General features: G+C 40.8%; 1 protein-coding gene across 1 annotated transcript in view; it reads right to left on the bottom strand.

The window, feature by feature from the left end:
• Positions 1-27,440, bottom strand: part of VSTM2L (V-set and transmembrane domain containing 2 like) — a 90,776-nt gene that overhangs the window by 49,974 nt on the left and 13,362 nt on the right. The gene's annotated exons all lie outside the window — the stretch shown is intronic.

Here is a 27,440-nt window from a genome sequence, read left to right as displayed (position 1 = left end):
CTTCACTGAAGCTAGTTAATTATCAGAGTCGGGACTTAAACCCAAGTCTACTTGCCTAAAATCTAGCACATTACTTCTCATGCTATTTCTCCTTCAATGGTTTTAGGAGCTTAGAGAAGATAACTCTTCCCTCATCCTTCCTCTCTTCTCTACCACATCCCCCTAAAAATTCTTTGTCTACACTATCACTGGGACATGCATGGTGAATTGTTTCATTGGTCAAGGGGATGCTGAAGCCAGAGCCATCTGCTTTCTCTTACCTGGTCTGCTTCACATAAGCCCACCTCCCACCTTGGGTCAACCACAGGGTGAGACTGTAATCTGTGACCACGAGTTAGAGCAAAGCCACCTGACCGCCATGGGAACAGAATCCTTGCCCCTGTCCTTACAGGAATAACTGTAAGTCCAACCCTCAGTCTATCCCAATCCAACCCATTTCTTCAAAAAGGAAGCCTTTCCTGATGTCTCCCTTCGCCAGATCCCTTTGCTCCTAATCACTTCTTATTACTGTTTGTCCTTCATTCTTAAGGGCCATGACATCGGGGGGTGATGCGATTGATGTGGATTTGAGCTCAGATGATGGCAGGTACCAAAAGCTGGGGTTCAGTTGTGTGAAGAATTCACAATGGTCATTCTCTTTGGCAAAAGGTGGACTTATTTAGGGGAATAGGTTACAGGCAAAATGAAGGTTACAGTCTGTTAAATACAACAGACACCAGGAATGGTAAATATGAAAGTAGGGGAGCATTTGAAAGACAAGTTTCTTAGTGGAACTCACAATTATCCAGTAGAAAGGGAGCACCCCATGAGGTTGGGACATGCCCTTAGCTGGCAGGTTAAATCCTGAAAGGGACTCAGTACCCTAAAAGAACTGTAAGGAGAAGTGGGGTTGGGAAGCATAGTGGAGTTAGGGGAGATACAACGTGCCATGGGAGAAGGGGAAGGGGAAAGACACCCCAAAGCCAAGTGCTGTGGCAGACAGACCCAAAGGAAGCAGCAGCAAAGCCATGGCACATAAGCAGATATTACAGGAAAAATTTAACCTCAAGGATATGGCTGGGACAAAAACAGGAGCGTGACAAGGTGAGACTAGGAGGAAAAGTCATCACTGCTGAGAGGAGGGTCTCAGTGCATTTCTGAAGGAATGGGGGGGGGGTCAGGGAGGGGTTAAAGTGGCAGGCTGAGGGAGAGGATAGTCAGTCTGGGTGGGAGGTATCCCAGGCAAGAAGCAGGGGACAATGCATAATGCATTTATAGCCCAGTGCGAAGTGAGGGTCCTCTATAAAGGGTGGGTCTCAGTGGTGTGACATAACTTGGATTTCAAGACTGGAGAATCTCCTCAGAGGGTGGGACCATGGAGCTGAACTGAGCTCTATCAGTGCCTTCTTCCATCTTGCTTCAGGGATCAATTCTTTAGTTTCTCTGAACCATCATAGGACCATCATAATGAATTGGATTTAAGTGAGGGAAGGCTGTGCAAGGTCACTGGCCTCAGTTTCTCCTTCAGAGCCATCCGAATCCAGTGGCCAGATATAGCTCTGGCCAACAGGAGATGGATGGCCTTGGCTGCAGTGGGAGACTTGGCTAAGGTCTTTAATAAATCTTGGTTCTCAGTCTGACTGAGACAATGCCTAATTAGTGATTAAGGCTAGGTAAGAAATGAAGCAGAAAATGGACTCTTTCTGGTCAAAAAAAAAAAATCCTCACTTAGCACTAGGCTATAAGTACCTTATGCATTGTCCTCCATTTCTTGCCCGGAATATCTCTCCCTGAGCCTGCCACTTTAACTCTTTCCCCAACCTTCATTCCTCCAGAAATGTGCTGAGACCCTCCTCTCCTAAGTGGTGACTCTTTCTCTTAGACGGGCATTTCAGGAAGGACTCCAAGCAGGTATCCCTTCATTCACACTTCTTACTCACTGGACAGTTTTTTACAGTGTTTTTCTTCCTCCTTCCCTCTCACTACTTTGCCCTCTATGTTTTCCATTAGCTTCCCATTCCCTTTGTTAACTGTTTCCCAACATTTATTGCCTTCCTCCATTAGAATGTAAGCTACTTGAAGATAAGGATTATAACTTTTGTATCCCCTTACCTTAGCCCAGAGCCTAGAACTAAAGAAATATGCTTCATGCTTACACTCCTGTTCTCTGTGTCTCGTTTTCTTCTTTGCTCTCTCTCTCTTGCTCTCTCTCTCTCTCTCTCTCTCTCTCTCTCTCTCTCTGCCTCTCTCTTTCTCTCTGTCTCTCTGTCTCTGTCTCTCTTTCTCTGTCTCTCTCTCTCTCTCTCTCTCTCTCTCTCTCTCTCTCTCTCTCTCTCTCTCTCTCTCTCTCTCTCTCTCTCTCTCTCTCTCTCTCTCTCTCTCTCTCTCTCTCTCTCTCTCTCTCTCTCTCTATCCCTCTTTCTCTGTCTCTGTCTCTCTCTGTATCCCTCTTTCTCTGTCTCTCTCTCTCTGTCACTGTCTCTGTCTCCCTCTCCCTCACCCCCCATCCCTACTAATATTATGCATTCTAAGGTCCATTCTAGCATGAACCTCTCTCTGCTTTTTTACTTCACAAGCAGGCCCCAACCTAGTTTCCTAGTTTTAAGATACCTTATCTGGCCCCTTTTTTATGAACTCTTATTGTCCATCCAAACTGGCCTTATTTCTCCTTCTCCCACACAGCTCTCCATCTCCTAGTTCCTTGTCTTTGTACCACTGCCCTTCATGCCCTGAATGCATCTCCTCCTCACCTTTTTCTCTTAGATTTCTTTATTTACTTCAAAGCTTAGTTCAAACACCATCACCTACATGAATCCTTCCCTGATCTCCCAGTTGCTAGAGCCTTCCCCTCAAATTGCCTTGAATCTATTTTGAAGAGACAATTTTTTTATAGTGGGTAGAAAACTGTCCATGAATCAGGAAAGCCTGTGTTCAAGTCCTACTTCTAACATGTTCATAAAGCAATTGACTAAAAAAAAGAGGATGTGCTAAATTTACTATTTTTTATTTGCTTTTTCTTTGTATCCTCAGAACTTAACCCACTTCTGAAGTAGGCTAAATTCTGAGGATACAAAGAAAAAGGAAAAAAAAAAGTCCCTGCCCTTAAGAAGCTTATACCTTAATGAGGAAGGCAATATATAAAAATCAGAACATAAAAGATAAATTCAGAATAGGCGAAAGGTTAATTTAAGAAAATGCTACTAGCAGCTCCTGACACCAAGAAAGACCCCCTTCAAGAAGTGGCACTTGAGCTGAGTCTTAAGGAAACCAGAAATTTTAAGAGTTAGAGGTTGAAGATGGGGAATAACCAGATACAGGGAACAACCTGTGTAAAGGTATTGAGATGGGACATAGGCTGTTGTATTCAAGGGAATGACTAAACAACAAAGTATATGAAGGCAGTAGAATGTAAAAAGATTAAGAAAAGTAGGGAGATACTATGTAGTAAAAAGTATTAAATTGATGATGAAAGGATTTCATATTCGATCCTAGAGGTAAAAGGGAGCCACTGAAGTTTATTGAGCAAGGGTGTGAAAGGATCAGACATTTTAAGAAAAATCACTTTGGAAGCTAAGTGTAGGATGGATTGGAGTTGGGAGGCCAATTCAAAACCTGTTGCAATAATCTAGGCAAGAGATGATGTGGGCCTAAATTAAGGTGGTGATTGCATGAGTGGAGAGGAGGGATGTATGTGAGAGACATTGCAGTAAGAAATTATAACATCTGGAAATATGTGAGATAAGTGAGAGGAATTGAGCAGAGCACTAAAGTTACAAACCTGAAAGGCTGAAGGATGATGATGTCCTTAACAGAAATGGAGAAATTCAGGAAAGTTCATGTGACCCTGGGAAAATCATTTGGTGATCTAGGCCAATCAGTGGTGTCAAACTAAAATAGAAAAGAGTCTACTAAATCATACCTAAAGATTTTTGGGGGTCACATAGTGACTTTGAAAACCACATATCTATATTTTATTGTTTTTTATTTACTTTATTAAATATTTCCCAATTACATTTAATCTGACTGGGGCTCCACTTAGGAGTATTGTAAATCATAATGCAGTCTGCTAACCATGTTTGACATTTTGCTCTTTAAGATTATAAATTGCAAAGAAGGTATTGACCTGCATTGGTAAAGGGAATTTTCTTCTCTGAGATCATAATAACAAAAATACCTACAAAATGAAATCATATGATTTCATTAATTCCCTCTCCCTCCCCCCCATCCCTACTAATATTGTGTAAACCTCTTGTTATTCTATATATTTTAGCTAATCTATCTTTGTCTCTTATCTCTGTCTCTTCCTCTCTCAATCTACCTATCCATCCATCTGTCTATCCATTTATTAATCTACCTATTTATCTGCCTATCCATTTATCTACCTATCCAGCTGTCATCTATCTATCTATCTACCTATCCATCCATCCATCTATCTCTCCATCTATTTATCATCTACCTATCCATCTATGTGCCTACCTACCTATCCATCCATCCATCTATTCATCCCTCCATCCATCCATCCATCCCTCCATCCATCCGTCTGTCTACCTACCTACCTACATATCTAACCTCTCAAGCAAAGATACTGTCTCACTTTTGTCTTTGAACTCTTGGGACCTAACACAACATTTGACACATAGTAGGTATTTTTAAAATGCACACAGACTAACTGATTCTAAGCTCCTTTCCAGCTCTGATATTCTATATTTTATGATTCTAAATTATAAAGTGGAATTGTCAGTACCATATATCAGTAAGCAAAATAAAGCTGCCTGAATAGAATTCAATTATTCTATAAACAAGGGAAGTCATTGTCCCATTGTCCTCTTCTCTTATTAGACTGCACTATGAAAGTTATAGTCTGTTCCAGTCACCATGTTTTAACACAATTTTAAAACGTCCCTGTACAGGTCACTTTCTGGGCTTCCCAGGTGAGTCTTTATCTTCCCCGCTCAACTGTTTCTTGGAGGTGTGGCCTGGTGACATGAAGGAAGGGCAATGACTGGAGAGTGGCTCTGGCCCGGGCTTAGCAGTGACCCAATCTGCCATTTCAGACCTCAGTTTCCTCCTCTGTAGACTGAGGAGGCAGCATGGAAAAGCTACTGCTGCTGGAAGCATCTGAGGAGCCCATCAGGTGGAGGGGCAGGAGGGAAGAAAGGTCCCCGATTTTTATACCCTTGGGCTGGCTGCAGCGGACTCTCGGTGAATGGCAAGGATGGGATGGAGAGGGCCGCCCCCGGACGCTGCCCGGCCCCCCTCACACCCGTTCTGAAGGCAAAGACAGGGAGTGAGGCGCCGGGCCATCCACTACGCTCCACTGGGGGAGGGGAGTGTTTTACGGCATTGTGCCTGTCATAAAGCCAGCAAACCAGGCACAGTAAATCTTGCCGGGAAACAAAAATCAGGGGAAATAAAACCAGCTCAATGGGGGAAAACACAGATAAACGGAATGGAAAGCGCCCGTTGGGACCGCCCGGGGCCCTCGTAAACTGGAGATATACGGGCTTGTCTCGCTATCTCGGGCTGCAGCCCTGGCTGCCGACGTGCCAGGAGAGGCAAGGTGAGGTGAGGGTGGGCTGGGGACGAGGCGGAGGCGGGGGTCCTGCCAGGATCTCTTGGAGAAGGGGAGGAACCATGGGCCCTGCCCCTCTGGGGGGCTCTCGGGACCTCCACAGCCAGACTCCCGAAGCAGCCATGCAGGATCTGCCTTCCAGAATCCTCTCTCCTCTGGAAGGCTCTCCCCCATCCATCATTCCTCCCCTTTCTCCTACCCCAAGGTACCAGTTATTGAAGCATATACTTTTATCTCGCCAGTTACTAAATGTCAGTCTTGTCTTCCTTGCCAGGCTGTGAACTCTCCCAAGACAGGGACCCAAAGGGTCTCTTCTTTTATGATTATTATTCCTTCCATTCCCGGCAGTAGAGAAGCAGAGTACCAGGCACAGAGTCTACCAGATGCAGGAATCATAGAATACCTGAGCCAGGAGGGACCTGACCCATCATCCAGTTCAACCTCTTTATTTTTCAAAGGAGGAAACTGAGACTTAGAGGGGCAACATTAGGACTAGGCCCCATGTACATATGATTGGCAGCTGTCATTTATAAAGTACTTTATGGCTTCTAGATCACTATTCACTGATCCTGCAGCCTAAGTGGTAGATAATGCAGTGGTAAAATCTACATTTTACAGAAATCAAAGGTCCTGGGTTAACTAACTTACTCAAAAGCATACAACTAATAAGAGACTGAGCTGGGTCTGGGATCTAGGTCTTTAGTTCCAAATCTTATCTTTCTTCCACCTAAATCATCCCACCTCCAGCCTTATTTGGAAAGAGGGGAAGATGGGGGAAAGGGGAACAATAAGGGTGGGGATGAGGCAGTAGAGAAGAGGAACCAAGATCAAAAATCTCTTAGAGAGCCTTTTTGGTTGAAAACATCCCATTCCCTAACGCAGAGCCCACTTCAATTGAATATAATATGCATTTATTAAGTGCCTACTATGTACCAGGCAGTGCAGTGCAGTAGGAAAGGGCACTAGATGTGAAGTCAGAAGACCTGCATTCAAAACCCAGCCATGATACTTCCCACCTATTTGACATTGGGCAAATGCTTTCACCTCTCTGGGCTCAGTTTCCTCATCTGCAAAGTGAAGGAGTTGGACTAGATTTCTACACATATGATTCTTATAACTCCATGATAAAGCACCTCCATAACTTCCATGCAGAGTCTTGCATTAATGAAATTAATAAGAATGTAAGGAACTGGATGAAAGGGAAGAGATTTCTAACTCAGATCTAGGTGTCCCCAAATGGAGTGATGCCCTAGATATTCAGCTACATGTCTCGCAAGGTCCCTTGGGGGAAGGCATCCCAGACTGAAATGAGTCTCCCAATAACATACAGAGAGAAGGGAATTCTCCATCTCTTCAGAACTCATTTTCCCACCTGTCAGACACAAAATTTCTGACCATCCATTCCCCTGCCTCCACATCTGAACTCTCACCCAGGAAATGTTGGGTTGTGCCCCTAATGTCTAGATCTTAGTCTAGATACAATTCTCTAAATGCACTCCAGATTTGATTTTTCCTCTGGCTTGAGGTGCTGGGGAGGTGGAGTGAGGGAGAACTGCTTTCTTGATTTGTTTGTGGAGCTGAAATTTTTCCAGGTAATTGGATTCCCTCCCACCTACTCAGGTTCATTCCTTCACCAGTAGTCAAACTAGATTCAACCTTACCCCCCTCTCAACTCAGGATGAATCTTTCTTCTTCCTAAGGCAATAGGTAGAGATGGATTTCCCTACATCAGGAAAGACTATCGTTAGAACTAAGGAAGGTTTTTCCAATAATGAATCATTACCTTTTAGGTGAGCAAAATTTTGTGGAAAAAAGATCAGACTGCAATTCTAATCCCAACTGAGGCTTCCTGCTTGAGTAACCATGGGCAGATCATGGGATCACTTGGGATTGAGTTAAAAAAGACCTGCTTTGATGATCTAAGCCAGGGAATCTTAACCTAGAGTCCAACAGGGGCATAATTTTCAGAGGGCAAATAAACTTGGAAATGAAAAAAAATCATATCTTTATTTTCACTAACCTCTAACTTTAAGTTGCTTGTTTCCTTCAATTATTTAAAAACATTCTTGTGGGAAGCAGATCCAGAGGTTTTTCCATACTGCCATAAGGGCTTCATGGCCTACAGAAAATGTTAAAAACCCCTGACCTAAGACACATTAATTTTATAGAGGGGAAAAATAAGGTTTAAATAGTAATTTATTCAAGGTCATATAGTTAGAAAGTAGCATCACCCAGATTCAAATTCTAAGTGTCTCACTACTTCTCTACTACACTGCCTTCCCTCCTCTGAGCCCCAGTTTCTTTATCTGTAAAATGGGGATAATAATCTTTATACTACATACCTCACAGAATCATTGTACAAAAAGGACCTTGTAAACTATAAAAAGCAATAGATGTGTGAGTAGTATCACTCATGGAATGGGTGACTGAGAAAGGTCAAGCAAGGTCTTCCCCTTTTATTGGATCAATGAAGAAAGGAGAGAAAGATAGTAAAATAAAATCCTGGAGTGGAATCACTTTTTGAAGGACCTAAAGTGAGAAATTAGGGAGATGGAAAAAGACTGTGATTTTCCAGGGACTCTGTTCTCCCACCCACATAAAGGAATGCTGAGAATACTATAGATTTTCACTGCCAATCCTGCCCAGAAGCAGAGGAATGGGCCAAATGGCCTCCCTGAAACCTCTTGACTCAGAGACCATCTGTTCCAATCCATGGTCATGCCTCAGTCCCCTCTTCCTTAATCACCTGGCAGCTGAGCAGTTGTATGTGAAGGGAGGAGAACTTCCCTCTAATTGGGTGAAGCAGGTTAAAAACAAATGGATTCTCAAGACTGTCCTATAATTGTCTCCAGGCAGGGGAAGCACAGGTGCCCTGGAGTCTAACCTGGCTTTTGCCTTTTTCTCTAGGAGTCAAAAGAGAAAATTATCCTGGGATAGTCTAGTGACTTGTGATGCTGACCTTGGAAGTCATGAGTCAAGAAGAATAGGACAAAAGGGGTCACAAGGTGCTGGAGAGATGGCATGGAAAAAGCACAAAATGTAGGGTCAGTGAACATGTGATTATATGAAAATAGTGAGATCACATCTTTATAAGCTGTTTCAAATGTCTTACTAGTTGTGTGATTCTGGGAAAATCATTTAACCCAACTGCCTTGCCAAAAAAAAAAAAAGTTTCGAATTCTTCCAAACACATTCCTAACACAATCTTATGAGAAAGAGAGTGGAAGTATTATTATCCCCATTTTACAGATGAAACAATTAAGAGTAAATTAAAAGTAAAGTGATTTACCTAAATTCAAAGAGGTGTTAAGTGATTAAATCAAAATCTGAATTTGGATATTTGGACTACAAATGTCTCCTGGATTCCTTATATACTACTTATATGTCTTTTCATCCCATCAGAATCTCTGTGTCCTTCCTTATCTTTGAAATAAAGAAAATTAGGTCAGAAATTCTCAGAGAATGGAATGGGGACCCTGGGGATCCTCAAGATCCTTTTGGGGATCTAGGAGGTCAAAACTATTTTCACCATAACACTGAGACATTTTAAATTTCTACCCTAGCAAATATCCATAAATGTAATTCACATTAAAAAAATACTTTTCCCAATAATTTTTAAAGGTATAAAGGGGTTCTGGGACCAAGTAGTTCAAGAAATGCTGAATCAGATACTAAAGGATAGAGAATGTAGGAGATTCTAAAGACAAGGGCAGTATCTGGCATAAGCGTTCAACTGATACACAACACAAAAGCTTGGAGACAAAAAAGGAAATAAAGATAGACAAGGAAGGCCAAAGAAACTTCTGGACAATGTCATGTGCCAAGAGCAGGAGAGAGGAAATGGGAAGACCATGTAGGGCCCCAGTGCACAGAGCTTTTCTCAGATTCGGAGACAGGAGCCAGCACCAGACTGGGGGCAGAGAAGGATCAGAGGCTGGAAATCAGGCTGGCCTAGGAGGCCTGGAGAACGAGGAGCTGGAGCTTGCAGTCAGATATCAAGGCCAGGCCCACAGGAGTGAGGGCAGCACAGCTCGGAGGGTCCACAGAGCCAAGGCCCCAAGGTGTGACTGCCCAAGGAGCTTTCAGCTCCTTGAAGCCTCCAGAAGGAGGCAGCTTTCAGCACACAGCACATACTGTTATCATCACGAGTCATTGGGCGTGAAAATCAGCTTCCAGCTCGTGGCGTGGACTGTGGGCTCTGCCAGGTCTTATCAAGCTGGGAAGGATCCAGTGATGGACTGACTGTGTGTTAGGTATCCAAGGACCAGCCTAGCAAAGTGCAGAGAAGCTATACCGGCTGCTGAATTCACTGTCTCCTAAGTCGGAGAGGGCTGTGACCTAGATAGATCCTTAAAGTATGGGAGAAATATTTAAATAACTAGAGGTGAAAGGGACCTACCTCTTGGAGCCTCCGATGCAGCTGTTCTCAACCTTTTTTGTGTCATGGATCCCCTTGGTAGTGACTTCTCAATGATGTTCTACTAATTATCTCTGGGAAAGGGAAGCACAGTGCCTGAGTCTATCCTAGCTTATGTCTATGGATCTCTTCTCAGAATAATGTTTTTAACTATATAAAGTAAAATACATAAGATTACAGTGGAAATTAATTTAATATTTAAGACAAAACAAAACCTCATTCATAAACTCCAGGTTAAAAACTCCTGCTTGAGTCCAATTAAGTGCAGCTAGGTGTCACAGGGGATTGAGTTTCCTGAGTCAAATATGATGTACTGATTGTGTGACTCTGGGCAAGTCACTTTACTTTATCTGTCTCTGTTTCCTCAGCTCTAAAATGAACTGGAGAAAGAAATGGTAAACCACTCCAGTGTCTTTGTCAAGAAAACTCCAAATGACATTACAGAGCCTCAGTCGTGACTGAAAATGACTGAACAACAACAGCTAGTCCAGTGGCCTCATTTTATATTAGAAGAAACTGAAACTCAGAAAGAAATGATTTGCCAAGAGCCATATAAGTAATAAATAGCCCAACCTGGATTTGAACCCAGATTCCTTTGGCTCCAAATGTAGTTCTTTTGCTATCAAGATTAATCAGAGATTTCAGAGATATGTAGATTTGCACGCAGTCCTCTGGTTCCAAATATATTTCTCTCTTTTTTTGTTTTTTTTTTTAAACATATGTGTGGATAATTTTTCAGCACTGATCCTTGGATAGCCTTGTGTTTCATATTTTCCTCTCCTTCCTCCCATCCCCTCCCCTAGATGGCAAGCAATCCAATATATGCTATACAGTCAAAATATTCCAAATATATTTCCCTTACCACTATAGTTAAACAAGGCTTTCATACATGAGCATGGATTTGCACCCTTGGTCCCTAATCTAGTTCTCTTGCTACTAGGCAAAAGCAAAGCTTTCTTCTAAAGACCAGCTAGCACATACTGGCAGTTTATTTAATTCAGGAGAATGTAGTTTGAAGGCTTAAGTGGCCAGAAAGAGGAAGAATGCCACTCAAAAGAACACTGGCCAGAGCCTCAGAGATGAGTCCATTCAGCAGGTCCGGGAGATGGAAGGAAAGTATTTCTAAAGTGAACGTGAGGGGAGTGTACCCGGGACCCCGAGCAGAAGGGAACCCACCTCACTAGGGAGCTACAAGCCCAGAAAGCTTCCTCCAAGTAGAGATAGAATTAGAATGAACAAGTAAGAAAGGGCAGTGACCCCTGAGGCAAGACCTGATAATAGGAAGAAGAGAAACAACCAGAAGAGCACTGAAAAGACCATTAAGACATTGCCAGGTGCAATGTTGCTCACTGCCGCTGAAGCCCGTCTTTTTTAACACTAATATTCTCCCGGCGATGCTCTATAGCTGTAAATCATGAAATGCCACGATCTCAGAAGCAGCACAACTTCAGCTGACCCACAGGGCAATGGAAAGACCCTGGGGTGGGTGTAAGTCGGCTGCAGCCCCATTACCAAAGGTGGCTGGTGCGGGAAAAGTGGTGTAAGAGACATCAAGGACACGTATGACGGGAAAAGGAGGCAGGCTGGCCATGTAGGCAGAGATGAACAGCCTGCCTGCTGCACTGGTACCCATGAAATATTCAAAGAACCAGAGAAAAGCCTGCAGCACTTGTGGGTGGGTCCTCTATAGAGGAATTATGGAAACATATGCATAGCACATGTCCAGGAGGAGAGGGGATAGATGGGTGGAGGGAGGACCCAGACTGGGAGGGGCTGAAGTATTAAACAGAGACCAGCAGGTTGTGGGTTGGCTCAGTTCTAACTGACATGTACAACAAGGTTCCCACGTGCTGCAGGACAGGTTAAGCCTCCCCTTGAATGCACTGGATAGGAGCATCACTCACTCCTTCAACGAACACTTCATGAGGGACACAGGGTGGGACAGGATGAGTAAGACCTGCTCTCTGCCCCAAAGCAGTCCATAGCCTAGTAGGGGTTGTAAGACAAACACAGACATCACCATGATAGAAAACAGAAACAGACCGATGAAAGAAGACTGCACTAAGAGTTATGATTTTGTCCAATCCCTGGCTCTGTCACTAATTGGCTGTGTGACTCGGAGCAAATCACCGAAACTCTGCTTACTTCAGTTTTCTCACCTGTAAAATGAGAATAATAATAGCATCTATCTATTATGAGGATCAAACAATTTGATAATTGTGCTTCTCAAAATAACTGGTACATAGCAAGTACTATATAAATATTTGCCTTTATTGTCATCACCATTATTATGCCTGTTTTTAAAATAATTTTTAATTGATTGCATATTTGTTATAAATGTTTTATTTTTCTCTTTTCTTTTAGTAAGGAAAGAGAAGAAAGTGAGGATTTTTCTTAATTAAAAAATTCGAATTAAACATAAAATTAAGGGAGGGTTGATAAAATGATATCTAAGGGTTTTTCTGAGGGGATCAAAATATAAATATGATTTCTGGGGCTCTTGCATCCTGCCTCCTCTTTGAGAGAGAGATGAATAGGCTGGGCACAGGTTCTGGGCACACGAAGCAGTATGAAGCACCATGATATATCATAGTAATTTGAGCTGATATGGATCTTAGAGATGATCTAGTTCAGTATTTTTATTTAACAAACAAAAAGGCAGCATCAGAAGGGTTAAATTATTTGCCCAAGGTCATAAGAAACCAAGGTAGAATTCAAACCAAGATCATTTGACTCCAGAATTAATGAGAAAAAAGAAGGCAGGAATAGGGGAGCAGCCCAGTCTGGAATAGGAAGTGTAGGTGACCACAAAAGGAAACTTTCAGCGCCCAGGGAAGCCCCAATAAGGTGGAGCTGAGATATGGTTGAAAGGGCACCGGCTGGCATCATGCCATTGTAAAACTCACATTATCACTGTGATCTTGGCATCAGTTCTTAGATGCCCCAGGGTATCATTCAGGTAAATTCAGGGTAATAATAATAAAAATATAAGAGGGATAATAATCATAGCTAACATTTATATAGTGTTTTAGAGTTTGCAAAACATTCTATATACATTACTTTCAATCTGTATCCTCAGGCTCATCTTCTTTTAGGTAGTTAGATGGTGGCCCCTTATACCACAAGGTTCCGTACTTGTCATATCATCAAGAGGACATGAGATATTGTAGAGGAAGTGTTGTATAAAATTGTGTGGTATTTAAAAAGATTCAAGAGAGACAATTTCTGGGCATTTTAATAATTTTATTAATAATGTCAGCATTTTAATAAAAGAATAATCATTTGGTAGTCTCTCTGTTAGACTAAGGACAGTCATGGTGGTGGGCTCACAGTTTATAAACTCTTGAAGAATAAATGTTTCCCAGGGTGAGAATTAACCCTGATTGATGAATAATTAATGAGAGAACAAATATTTCAATGAGGGGCAGAACCAGAACTTTGTTTAAATCATTTATTTCTTAAATTAACCTCAGCCTAGGACAATCTATTCAAAGATTTTATGCCCCACTCAAGCTTGAGCAGAACACAATAGTAACCCTATTTGAGTGGGGTCTGAACAAGAAAGTTAGTTCCATCTCATAATCAGCAATATCCCTCAAGAGACTGAACTTTTAAAATAAGGACTTTAGAAAGGGGGGAGAGGAGAAACTCTGGTTCTCCCCATATCATTCTTTAGTAATAGTCATTTCTCTCAACTGCTACAGAAATATGAACTAGATTGGTTAATAGACATGGATTTGTTAATAGACATGGACTATAGTCTATGACTACACTATAAGTCAAAACACACAGGGATCAACTGAAGAGATTGGGAATATTTCTTTTTGAAGAAGAGAAAACTAAGGGAGCATAACAGCTTTGTTTAAGTATCTGAATCCCCGAAGAAAGCTTGGATTTATTTTGCTTGGCTTCAGGAAGATGAATTAGGGGCAATAAATAGATATTACAGGAAAGCAGATTTTGGCTCAACATAAGGAAAAATTTCCTAACAACTAGAACTTTCTAAAGGTGGAAAAGCCTTTGGGACATAGTGGAGTTCCTACCACCAGACTGTTTTCAAAAGGAGGCTGAATGACTACTCTCTAGGTACAATATGAATTAAATGATCTTTGAGATACCTTCCCCATATGATATTGATTCCAAGAACAATACTAGTATATATTGTATGACATCATAAGGATTACAAAGTACTTTGCTTGCAATAGAACTAGGCAGTCCTTAATGCAAGGATTATTATTGTTCATTGGACCACGGAGAAACTCAAGGTTCAAGAGGAAAAATGATACCATCAACATAATATGTTTTGTAACTAGGTCTTAAACCTAGGGTTTTTTTTTTATTTCAAGGACAACCAATGGCCTTGAATTGAAGTCCAGAGCTCTTCCTATTACACCTTGTTAACTTCCTCTTAATTGTAAAGGAACAGAAGGGTTTCATAAGTTATTAATTATTACTTATTAATTAACACCATAGATACCTGATAACTCAATAACAATAATGATGCTAGCAACAATGATAACAACAAGAGTGGGGAAAAGTGTTATTCCTGAAAAAAGTGATTACAAAACTATCAGTAACTGCCATCCTATGAATCTTTATGAGAATAGTCTATACATATAACCTTCAACTTTGATGAAGGCAAGACAAAAGAACAAGAAACAATATTCTATCATAGTTCTTACCTCTACAATCATACAACTGACCAAAAAGTAAAAGATTACAAGATCCCTCCATTCTTACTATGTATTGACTATAAAACAGCATTTGATACTGTGGATAAAAACTGCAAAGATTCTTCTTCAATAAGTTGTCTTCCACGTATAGGTTGAATTTATACAAGGTTTCCTGAAAGAAGAAATTTGTTCAACAACAACAACAATTAACATCAAATGAGGCATCAAAAGGGAAAGATGTTTGATAGCTAAAGGGGTTTACTACAGCCATGAAGGATATCCAATGTAGAATCCAAATTCAGTATGCGTTCCTTGTAGATGGTGAAGTCGTCCAGGTGCTCCTGTTTGAAGATAACAGATGCCATTCTGATTGCACCAAGTCTGGAAACATTAGAAAGCCTTCTTCATAAAATCCATAATCATTTAAAAGAATTCAATCAAACTATCCTATAGTCAAACTATGGGAAAACCAAATGGATGAAGAATATCTGTTGTCAATATACAACTGAAAAGGCAGACAGTAAGTTGGGCAATTATAGTGGCTGGACGATAAATGGACTCAGAAATGAACAGGAGTACAGGAATGAACAAGTTAGACTGCTTGTGAGCAATTATGCAGTGTTTTTAGTGACCTTTAACTTCTCCCTGAAACAAAGGCCAATATTTTTAACATCGATATTCTCCTGATAATACTGCATCAGTACAAGTCATGAAGTCTCATGGTCTCTGAGTCTCTGAATGACAAAAGTTGCATGTCACTCAAGGGGAACAGAGAGGCCCATGATGGGCACAAGGAGACTGAAGAATATTACCTATTGTGTAATGTGTAAGTAGAGGAGGTGAGACAGTCATGCTGCAAAAGCCAAAAGAATGGACAGATAGCCCACCTGTTCCACTATCTATGCAGTACTAAGAAATCTATAGGAAGATACCCTCCGAAATGTTGGGTAGCTCTTCCCCTACTCCTAACTCACGGGACAAGTACAAGAGTTGCTTTACAAATGGATAAGAAGAGGTAGATGAGCTGGGATCTACATCCCTGGAAGAAAACCCACGTCTAAGAGATTATAGATCCACTGATGTAACAAGATTAACTCTTTTGGCTAGAGCATGAAAATAATTGCCCAACATTGTTGCCATGAAATTCTATACTATGAGCAGTCCATGTGTTTTTATACATATTTTATAAATGAGAAAATCATCTCGGAGAGATTAAAGCAACTTCCTTAGAAGTGCCAGTGGCGGGTCTCCTGATACTAAAACCAGGGCTCTTTCCACTAAACTACCAATTCTATCTGTTTTCCACCTTTTGCCAGAAGGAATTTTTCCAACTATGACAAGACAGAAATGGGACAAATGCCCAGGGTAGGGGAAGAGGAGGAAAAAGAAAGCAAATTTTGCCAACAGGGCTAGTTCATAGCCCTAAACTGGGCTGCAAGCTCCATTCCCTCCATCATATTTTGATGACAAATGTCATCCTCACCCACACCTTATTTATCTCATGGGAAGGCAGACCCCATGTCTAATGGGACCCATATCTCCCTCCTAGAGATGCCATATCTCTCCTGATCCCTGTGAACACTGACCTGCCTCTGTTACCAGGAAAGGGAAGGAAAGTGAGGAGGAGGGGCACTTACTGAGACTGCAGGCACATTGAGGAAGACAGCAGTGGAATTACAAATCTAGGAAGATTTAAGGAGAAAGAAAATTTTCTGGCATATGCAGGGTTTGGGGAGTTGAACTGGTTTTCCCTGTGGAATTTCCCACCTTTTTACTGAATGGACTTGGCTCTAGGGAGAGACTGGTGGGAGTGAAATGTATGAATGTATATATGTTATACACAGAAAGGAAGACAGAGTGAGAGAGTGGGAGGGAGAGACATTGAAAGAAAAGAACAGAGAGATAGAGGTAGGGAGAAAGGAGACAGAGAAAGTCAGGGAGAAGGGCAGAGAGAAACAGCAATACAGCAAGTCAGGAAAAAGATAGAAAGAATAGGGGATCTAATATTGAGAATACACCAACTGGGGTAGGATATGAAAGACGCAGAAAAGGACAAAGGATGGATACACAGAGTACATGGAATTCAAAGAAAGGGAGATATGGAAAGAAAAAGGGTGATAGAGGGACAAGGAAACACATAGAGGGACAAACAGAAAGAAACAAGGAGGAGAAAGAGGATTCAGGAAGAGAAACAAAGAGAAAGAACGGATCACAAGGAGAGCTAAAAGGACATGTGAAGAAAGGCACATAGAAAGATGTATATAAAGGGAAGGAAAGAAGGAAGTCAGAAAGCATAGGAGACACAGAGATATAGAGATGAGGATTATGGGGGATGAAGATATACATAGAGGGAAAAGAAGGATCTAATATAGGAGACATACAGAAACAGAAGGAGAAAAGGGGGACACAGAAAGACATTATAGATTCACACAGAGAGATCAGAGAAAGAGAGAAAAGAGAGAGATGAAGAAGGAAGACAGAAAATGAGAGAGACATAGAGAGATAGCAATAGAGACGCAGAGACAAGAAAGAAAAGAATGAGGAATGTTGAAAGTGATACAGTGGGCATACTCAAAAAAAAAAAAAAAAAAAAGGATGAGGAGGACCAGGGTTAGAGAAAGAAAACAACATAGATGAAAAGAGGGAACAAAGAGAGGAAAGAAGGATACGATAAGAGTCACAGAACAAGAGAGAGACAGACAAACAGAAAGATAGAGAAGGACACAGAAGGAGGGGTAGGTAATGGAGAGATACAGAGACAAAGAGAGGAAATGGAGCTCAGAAAATACCATAGAAGCAGAGCAATAAGTACACAGAAAAAAGGAAGAGAAATGGGGATACAAAAACAGAAAAAATGTTGAAAATGATGAATGGAGAAATAAGAACAGGAACAAAGAAACAGAAAATGGCAGAACTGAGACAGATAACAACACAGAGACACAAAGGTATAAGATATAGAAAAATAAGATAAAGATAGAGGGTGGGGCAGGGGAGAAGGGAAGAGAGAAAAAAGAGAGAAAGGGGAAAAGAGAGAAAGAAGGGAGAGAAGCAGGAAAGGAGAGAGAGAGAGAGAGAGAGAGAGAGAGAGAGAGAGAGAGAGAGGAGAGAGAGAGACACTCAAAGTCAAGCAAGAATGAGGAGAAATAAATACCCAAAAAAGCCCACTGCAATCACAGGGGAAAAAATAGACCCAGGATTCTGGCAGGGCATAGCTACAAAGGAAATTTCAGGCAGCTCAAGTCTTACTTGCCTAAGGGAAAGAAAGAGGATGAATGAGGAAAAAAGATGAGGGTTTTTTTATTTTTCCTGAGACCCAGAGAAGAATCGAAGGGAACCAAGGCCAGTTGGGTGGGGAAGGGGAAAGTTAAGCCAATGGGAGGCAAAGCAAAGGGGGCAGGAGGGATGGGAAGAGAGCTAGGAAATGATATTGGGAAGAAGGTGGGAGAAAGGCTGGAACAGGTAGAGAGCAAGGAGAGAGATCAAGGAGAAGATGGGATGCTTTGTATCATATTTCAATAGGAGAAATTAGGACATAGGAAGGTTTGTGTACCATCAATGGGACAGTAAATCTGTCCACAAATATTTATTGGGTTGCTACTATATGCTGGGTACTGCATGGCCCACAAAGATGGGGGCATAATGGAAAGAGCAAGGAATTTGGAATCAGAGTATCTGGGTTTTCTTTTTCTCCCAGATCTGCTACTTACTACTTGGGTGACCTTGGTCAAGTCACTTAGTACCTGGACCAGTTGGGAGACAGAACCTATCATTGCTAGGGGTATCCTTCCCTCCCCCTTCTGTCCCCACCATCTTCTTTGTTTCTTCGTCTAGTCCCAGCTTACACAGAACCACCCAGTCTTCCTGACTGCTCACACAGCTTAGGTGAGATGAGATTCTCCAACTCTGTTCCTCCTGGAAAGATACAGGATCCTCCACCTTGCCATCGGCCCTGCACAACCTCCTAAGGTCTTCCGGACCTTATCATCTACCGTGATTCTTTAACTCCCAGATGTTCCCTTCCTCAACTCATCCGACCTACTGTTATAACCTAGGGATCCCTAGACCTTGACACTTCCCTTATAAATACATCCTTAGGATTTTTAGGTCTTTCACTCCTTCCTGAAATTGAATTTTCTTTTCTGTTATCTCTCTCATTTAGAGCCTAAGTTTCTTTTTTTTTTTTAACACTCATTTCCTTTCTTTTTTTTTTTAATTTAATAGCCTTTTATTTACAGGATATATGCATGGGTAACTTTACAGCATTAACAATTGCCAAACCTCTTGTTCCAATTTTTCACCTCTTACCCCCCCCCACCCCCTCCCCCAGATGGCAGGATGACCAGTAGATGTTAAATATATTAAAATAAAAATTAGATACACAATAAGTATACATGACCAAAATGTTATTTTGCTGTACAAAAAGAATCAGACTCTGAAATATTGTACAATTAGCTTGTGAAGGAAATCAAAAATGCAAGTGTGCATAAATATAGGGATTGGGAATTCAATGTAATGGTTTTTAGTCATCTCCCAGAGTTCTTTTTCTGGGCATAGCTGGTTCAGTTCATTACTGCTCCATTGGAAATGATTTGGTTGATCTCGTTGCTGAGGATGGCCTGGTCCATCAGAACTGGTCATCATATAGTATTGTTGTTGAAGTATATAATGATCTCCTGGTCCTGCTCATTTCACTCAGCATCAGTTCGTGTAAGTCTCTCCAGGCCTTTCTGAAATCATCCTGTTGGTCATTTCTTACAGAACAGTAATATTCCATAATATTTATATACCCCAATTTATTCAGCCATTCTCCAACTGATGGGCATCCATTCAGTTTCCAGTTTCTAGCCACTACAAAAAGGGCTGCCACAAACATTCGTGCACATACAGGTCCCTTTCCCTTCTTTATAATCTCTTTGGGATATAATCCGTAAAACTGTGATCAAAGGGTATGCATAGTTTGATAACTTTTGAGATAGTTCCAAAATTTCCAAAATGTTTGATTTTCACAAACCCAAAACAATGCATCAAGTCCCAGTTTTCCCGCATCCCTCCAACAATATATTTTTTTCCTGTCATCTTAGCCAATCTGACAGGGTGTAGTGGTATCTAGAGATCTTAATTTGCATTTCTTGATTAATAATGACTTGGAGCATCTTTCCAAACTAGAAATAGTTTCAATTTTTCCATCGAGAATTGTCTTTCTATCCTTTACCATTTTTCAATTGGGGAATTTGATTTTTATAAATTTGAGTTAATTTTTAATATTTTGGAAATGAGGCCTTTTTGAACCTTTGACTGTAAAAAATATTTTCCCAGTTTATTGCTTCCCTTCTAATCTTGTCTGCATTAGTTTTGTTTGTACAAAACTTTTCGTTTGGATAATCGAAATTTTCTATTTTGTGATCAGTAATGATCTCTAGTTCTGCTTTGGTCATAAAGACCTTCCCCTTCCACAGGTCTGAGAGGTAAACTATCCTATGTTCCTCTAATTTATTAATAATTTCATTCTTTATGCCTAGGTCATGAACCCATTTTGACCTTATCTTGGTGTACGGCGTTAAGTATGGATCAATGCCTAGTTTCTGCCATATTAGTTTCCAATTTTCCCAGCAATTTTTATCAAACAGTAAGTTCTTATCCCAAAAGCTGGGATCTTTGGGTTTGTCAAAGACTAGGTTGCTATATTTGTTGACTGTTTTATCCCTTGAACCTAATCTATTCCACTGATCAACTAATCTATTCCTTAGCCAATACCAAATAGTTTTGGTAACTGCTGCTCTATAATATAATTTTAGATCTGGTACAGCTAAGCCACCATCATTTGATTTTTTTTTCATTAATTCCCTTGAAATTCTTGACCTTTTGTTTTTCCATATGAACTTTGTTGTTATTTTTTCTAGGTCATTAAAATAGTTTTTTGGGAGTCTGATTGGTATAGCGCTAAATAAATAGATTAGTTTAGGTAATATTGTCATATTTATTATATTTGCTCGCCCTATCCAAGAGCATTTAATATTTTTCCAATTGGTTAGATCAGACTTAATTTGTGTGAAAAGTGGTCTGTAATTTTAGAGCATAAGTTTCTTGAGAACAGAGACTGTCTTTTTTTTCTAAATGTAAAGAATTTTTTAGAATTTTTTTAGAAAAAATTTTTTTCTAAATGTTTCTACATTTTCTTTCTAAACTTAGCACAGTTCTTGGCACATGATTAGAGCTTGACAAAATTCTTTGTCATTCTTTCATTTATTTAATCATTCATATAATCAGTAAGTCATTCATATAACTAGTAAGGAACAGAGCTAGGTCTTAAGCCTATGACTCCTGATTCCTAGTCCTATGAAAGAAGTGAGTTTTAAGGTAAAGAATAAAGATGGCACCATGGATATGAACTGAGTTCAAATCCAACCTCAGACACTTACCATTTAGTAGCTGAGTGATCCTGGGCAAGTCACTTAATTCCAATTGCCTTACTACCTCCCCCCCCCCCCCAAAAATAGGAAAGAGTTCAACAGTTGAAAAGGGGGAAGGAGAAATTCAAAACAGAGGGAATTATGTCTTGAACAAAGCAAAGGTGAAAGGCTGGAGGGGGAACAAGTTTGGTTTCCTGGCTGGATTGGTCTAATTTGGATAATTTGTGTGGTGTACACAGCAGACTAGAAAGGCAGGGAGGCACCAGAGAGGGAGGAGTCTTCAGTACCAGGTAAAAGAGTTTGAAACTTATTGGGGAGACAATAAAGAGCCCCTGGAGATTTCTGAACAAAGGAACCACATGATTGATATGTAAGAAAGATTAAGCTGGAAGTAATGTGAATGGGGCTCAGGTCCTAGTTCTGGCTCTATCGTGGATTTCTTGGGTCATAATAAACATTTACATTGTGCTTACTCAGATATTGTGCTAAATGCTTTGCAATTATTATTTCATTTAATCCTTATAACAATTCTGGGAGGTAAGTGCTATTATTACCCCCATTTTTTACAAATGAAGAAATTAAGGCAACCCAGAATTAAGTGATTTTCCCAATAAGTGTCTGAGGTCAGATTTGAATTCAGGTCTTCCTGACTAAGAACTTACTGATTGCAGAGTTGGTACTCTGACCTTAGGCAGGCTTCTGAAAAACAAAGGAACTGGGCTAGAATTAAATCTCTAAGAACCTTCCAAATCTGCCATTTCAGGTAACCAACTAATTTACATAGTTGTTGTTCAGTCGTTTTTCAGTCATATCTGATTCGTCATGGCCCCTCTTCATCACCACTTCATGACTTTGCAGAGATAGTAAAGTGGTTTGTTGTTTCCTTCTTCAGTTCATTCTACAGATGAGGAAATTGAGGCAAAGAGAGTTAAGTAACTTGCTCAGAGTTACACAGATAAATATCTGAGGATAATTTGAACTCAGGAAGATGAGTCTTCTTGACTCCAATCCCAAAGCTCTAGTCATTGCACCACCTAGCTACCCATAGATTTAGCAGAATTCAAGGGTCTAGCTAGTCATAGAGGTGGGGATCTGTAGTATAACTAAAACTGCAGACTGATCTTCATAAGTTCAAATGCAGCCCCAGACACTTGAGGGACCCTGAACAAGTTAACTCAATTTGCCTCAGTTTCCTCATCTGCAAAATGAGGTAAAAAAGGAGATGACAAACCACGGAAGTGTCTTTGTTAAGAAAGTCCAAAATGGGGTCATGAAGAGTCAGATATGACTGAAAGATAGCTAAACAACAACATAATCGCTATTATTTTAGGCTCCTAAGTTTCCCCATGCCAGGTCCTTTCCAAATCTGGCTATGGGCAGCCACAGATTAAAGGATCTTAGATTTTGAACTAGAAGGGACATTTAGTCTTACCCCTGCATTCCCTAAACAGAAAGGTTAAGTAGTTTTCCCAGATTCATACAGGTGGCAACTAGGAGAGGTAGACTTTGAATCCAGATCCTCTGACTTCAATTCTAATACTCTCTTTTCACTACACTGTGATGAATCTCTTGCTATCTTCCCTCTCTAAACTTACTCAGAGTAAAGCCTCTGTGATTCATCATTTACATCCTTAGGGGATGTTCCTGGGTTTCCTCTCTTAGCAGGATTTACATTCTCAGCTTCTTAACTAGCTGAGGAATAAAGCTTTTTGTTCCCTCTTAAAGGGACCAATAAGAGAAGGCATTGAGGACAGGTAGTTCTCTGAGGCCCTGCTTTCTGAGGCCCCTGGATTCTTGTGTTGTCATTAGCTACCTAACCTATAGGTGAGATCAGCTCCTGTAGAATCATAGAGCTAAAAAGGACCCCAGGGGTCATCTGGCCAATTTATAGGTGATGAAACTGAGGCTCAAAGGGAAAGCTACCTGCTCAAGGTCCAATGGGAAGTGATAGAGCTGACCCTCAAATCAAGGGTTTTCTTATTTCAAGTTCACTATTCTTTTAGATGAGACAGACAAAAACAGACACAGAAAGGAGAAGGAGAGAGAGAGAGAGAGAGAGAGAGAGAGAGAAAGAGAGAGAGAGAGAGAGAGGCAGACAGAGAGAGAGAGAGAGACAGAGAGACAGAGATAGAGAGACAGAGAAATATAAAGGGGAGTGATAAAAAAGAGGGACGTGGAAAAGAAAGATAGGCAGACAGAGACAGAGAAAGAGACAGAGAGAAAGGGAAGAGAGAGAGACAAATAGAGACAGAAAGAGAAGGGAGAAACAGAGAGAGAGTATTAGAACAAAGGAACTAGAAAGGGGAGTGATGAAAAAGAGGGAGGTGGAAAAGAAAGAGAAAGGAGGGAAAGAGAGGCAGACAGAGACATAGAGAGAAGAGAAACAAAGAGAAAAGGAAGAGAGACAGAAAGAGAAGGGAGAGACAGAGAAGGGGAGAGAGGGGGAGAGACAGAGACAAAGAGAAAGAGACAGAGAAACAGAGAGAGTTAGAAGAGAGGGAGAGAGAGAGGAAAAAGATGAGAAAAGGGAGAGAGAAGGGGAGAGAGGGGGAGGGAGAAATGGAAGAGAGGAAAGAGAGAGAGAGAGGGAGAAAAAGAAGAAGAGAAGGAGAGAGACTATCCAGAGCTCTTTCAATTGTGCCAAGCTGCACTGCCACACTGCCCTAAACCTAGACTCCATCTGGAGCAAAGAAGCGATTTCTGTGGTAACAAAAGGCCCCTTTTCTTGGGAAAGAAGAGATAGTCATATACACTTCAGTTCCACCCTCCTCCATGCAGCCCCACTATCTTCTAGGCCTTCCCTAGGCCATCACTCTCCCTCCCCTCTTTTTCTCTAGTCCTTTTGCCCCCTCCTCTGACCACTAGACAGGAATCAGACCCGAAGAAAGCTCTCTGGGTCTCCCTGGAGGACAGGAGATTGGCTCTCAGCTTTATTATAAACATTATTTCAGCCGCATGGGCCTGGCGGCTCCCATTTAAAGGTCTGTCAGGGTTTCCATTAGAGACCCTTTCCTGGAGCTGATGGCAGGGTCTGAACAAACAGCTCATGCAGTCAGTAATTGCTCTGCAAAGGCTGGAAATGAATTTTCAAAAAGAAATAAGAAAGAAAACAAAAATCCCACAGCAGATTCCGGACCCAATTTGATTTTAAATTAACTAATCCATAGGATTATACATTTAGAGTTGAAAGGGACTTTATAGGTCATCTAGAATAACCTCCTCATTTTACATATGAAGAAACTGAGGCCCAGGGAGATTTACATGATTTATGTCAGGTCACAGAGGGAGGAAATGGCAGAGCCAGAATTCTAAGCCAGGTCCTCTGACTAGAAATCCAGTCTTAGCTCCCATCTGAAGTTCTGATTGTAAACCAGGTACCATTACAACCAAATTGTTTGAAATGTTGATATTTGTCAGAAAATTAATTTGTGAGGGAGCATATTCAAGTCTATTTGCCCTAGAAGGACAGATATTTCTCACAGAGGAAGTCAGGAGACCTAAGAGTGCCTTGTCTTCTTGTTACTTTTGGTGTGACCTTGGGCAAACTATCCCCCTTTCCAGTCTTCCTACACTTTATAATCCACTCTGTACTCAGTGACCCATTATCATGGATCTCCTGGTTGTTCCTCAAAGCAGACAACAGCAGAACCTGCACAAAGCAGACTCTCACTGGATTACCAATCCCTGGGTTGAGGATAGAAGGGTGTCAAAGATTTTTGGAAGATGTTTTAATATGACAGAGAGATAGTATAACTTTTGTAGATCTGTGTCTGTGTTCACACACAGTTCTGTTTTAGACAGAATTACAGCCAATCAATCAGCGAGTGTTTAGCTCTGCAATCTATTATGTTGCCAGGAACTACGCTACAGGCTGGGGCTAAAAGGGAAACTCCTATTTGCAAGGAGCTTAAATTCTAAGGAGGGATAAGAGTTACAGAATAAATATAAATAACAAATATTTACAAAAACAAAGTAATTGGCCTGGGGTGGTGGAGGAGGTAGCAGCAATATGGCTGTTTTCTCCCAATGAAATCTTCAACCTTTTTCTTTCTTTAGTCAAGTTCATCCATTCCATAGATTCCACTGTCACCTCTGGATGTGGGACTACACCTCTAGCCATCATTAGGACATCTATATGCAAAGGGCACCTCCAATTCAAGATGCTCATTAACTTGCTATCCCCACCAAAAGAAAAACCCTCCTTCTCCTTTTGATTTCTCTCTGTCACTACCATCAGTCTCCTGGACACCCAGCCTCCTGAACCTACTATGACAGGATTCTAGTACTGTTCCTACTGAGATACTTAGTATCATCTACTCATTGAGTTCATCTACATGCTGTCTTATACATCTCTCTAGTCTGTAAAGTCCTAGAGTCTCAGAGTTGGAAGGCACCTCAGTTATCATCTAGTCTAAAAACTTACCTTTAATATGAATCCTATTTATCACATTCCTAAGGATACAAAATATTTGTATGGATGGATGGATGTGTTTGCATACATATTTTTTTAATGACAGTTCCTGCCTCCAAAGAGTTTATATGGAGGAGAAAGAAAGCTAAGGTTTGTACACAAATAAGTCTCATAAGGTAGCCAGTGCTAAAGTTAAAGAAAATTCTATTGAAAAGTTATAGGAAAATTTGAGAAAAGAACACTTGCCACTAAGGGGACCAGAGAAGGTTCTATGGAAGAGGTCACATTTAAGCTGGCCTTTGAAAGAAAAGACAGACTCTGAAAAGCAGGAAGGAGAAAGAAACACATTCTAGGTCTGGGGTACGGTCTGCATTAATTTGTGCAAGCAAAAGATGGTAACAAATCAAGCATGGGCAAAAGCTACTAATATGGTTTGGCTGGGTTGCACAGAGTGTAAAAGAAAATAATATAAAACAAGGGTGGAGCCAGATAGTAGGGGATTTTAATACCAGGCCAAGGAATTTGTATTTTATCCAAGATGAAATGAGGAGCCAATGAAGGTTTATAAGCAGGAGAGTGACATGATCATAATTGTACTATAGGAAGATTATTTTAGCAGCTGTGTGAAAGTTGAATCCCAGGAGAGAGAGACTTGAGGTTCCAAGGAGACCATTTTAAAGGCTATTAAATAGTTCAGATGAGAATTGATTAGGGCTCTAACAAGGATAGTAGCAGTGTAAGTAGAAAGGAGGCTATAGATGAGAGAGATGTTCTGGAAGTAAAATTTATGGAATTTGTCATCTAACTAGATGTGGGAAGTAAGGGGGAAAGAAAGACTCTGTTCCTAACAAGGATAATGGTGTCAGCAACAGAAATTGGAAAGTTGAGGTTACATGGTGGTTTGGTGGGGAAAATGTAAGCTCCTTTTAGGATATGTTGAGTGTGAAGTACTGGCAAGACACTCAGAAAATGTATACCAGGAAATTAGATAGACTGGACTAGAGTTCAGATGTGAAAGTGGTACTGAGTATGTAGATATTTTGGCAGCTAGGTAGTGCAATGGATAGAGCACAGGCTTGGAATCAGAAAATCTTATTCTCATGAGTTCAAATCCAGTTTCAGACACTTAATGAGTGTGTGACACTGGGCAAATTATTTAACTGCATTTGCCTCAGTTCCTCATCTGTAAAATGAGCTGGAGAAGAAAATGGCAAACCAGAAAGAATGGCAGTATTTTTGCCAAGAAAATCCCAAGTAGGGGTCACAAAAAAAATCATACTCAGTAATTCATTAAATTTCTACCATAGAAAGTACTATGCCTGGTGCCAGAGACTACAAAGATATGTATGACATAGACAAGGACCTTGTTGACTTTTAACTACCCATCCCATTTGGGAGCAGCTCAAATTGTTGGGAAATTTCTCTTTATGTTAAGTTAAAATTTATGTTCCTGTAACTTCCAACTACTGATCCTATGTAGAACCAAGCAGAACAAGTCTAATCTCTCTTTCACATGATAACCCTTTTATATATGTGAAGACATTATCCATATTTCTTTTCCCCACCCCCATTTTTATTTCTGCAAGATTAAATAACCCCAGTTATTTTCAAATGCCTTACATGGTATGGCTTCAAACTCTGATTTGCTCACCCTCCTTTGTATGGGCTCTCGCTAAAATGTGTAATCCACAACTAGTCCCAATACTTTAAGTGTGTACTGATCAAGACAGAGCATGATATATATCCTCTTGGTTCTGGACACTAAGCTTCTATTAATGCAGTGTTAAGATCAAATTAGCTTTTGAGACTGCTACATCACACCGTTGAATCATTTGAAGCTTGCAATCCAATGTAAAATAAAATGGTTTTCTTTCTCCATGCTATACTTAAGAAATTAATATTTTTAATCCAAGTAACAGAATTCTAAATATTTCACAGGGACTAGTGTCCTGCCTCCCCAATTACATAGTGAGCTTTT

This window comes from Sarcophilus harrisii, chromosome 2 (assembly GCF_902635505.1).
Source record: "Sarcophilus harrisii chromosome 2, mSarHar1.11, whole genome shotgun sequence".
NCBI classification, from domain to species: domain Eukaryota; kingdom Metazoa; phylum Chordata; class Mammalia; order Dasyuromorphia; family Dasyuridae; genus Sarcophilus; species Sarcophilus harrisii.
The sequence above is the reverse complement of the archived record's forward strand: the minus strand, read 5'-3'. Positions and strand labels throughout refer to the sequence as shown.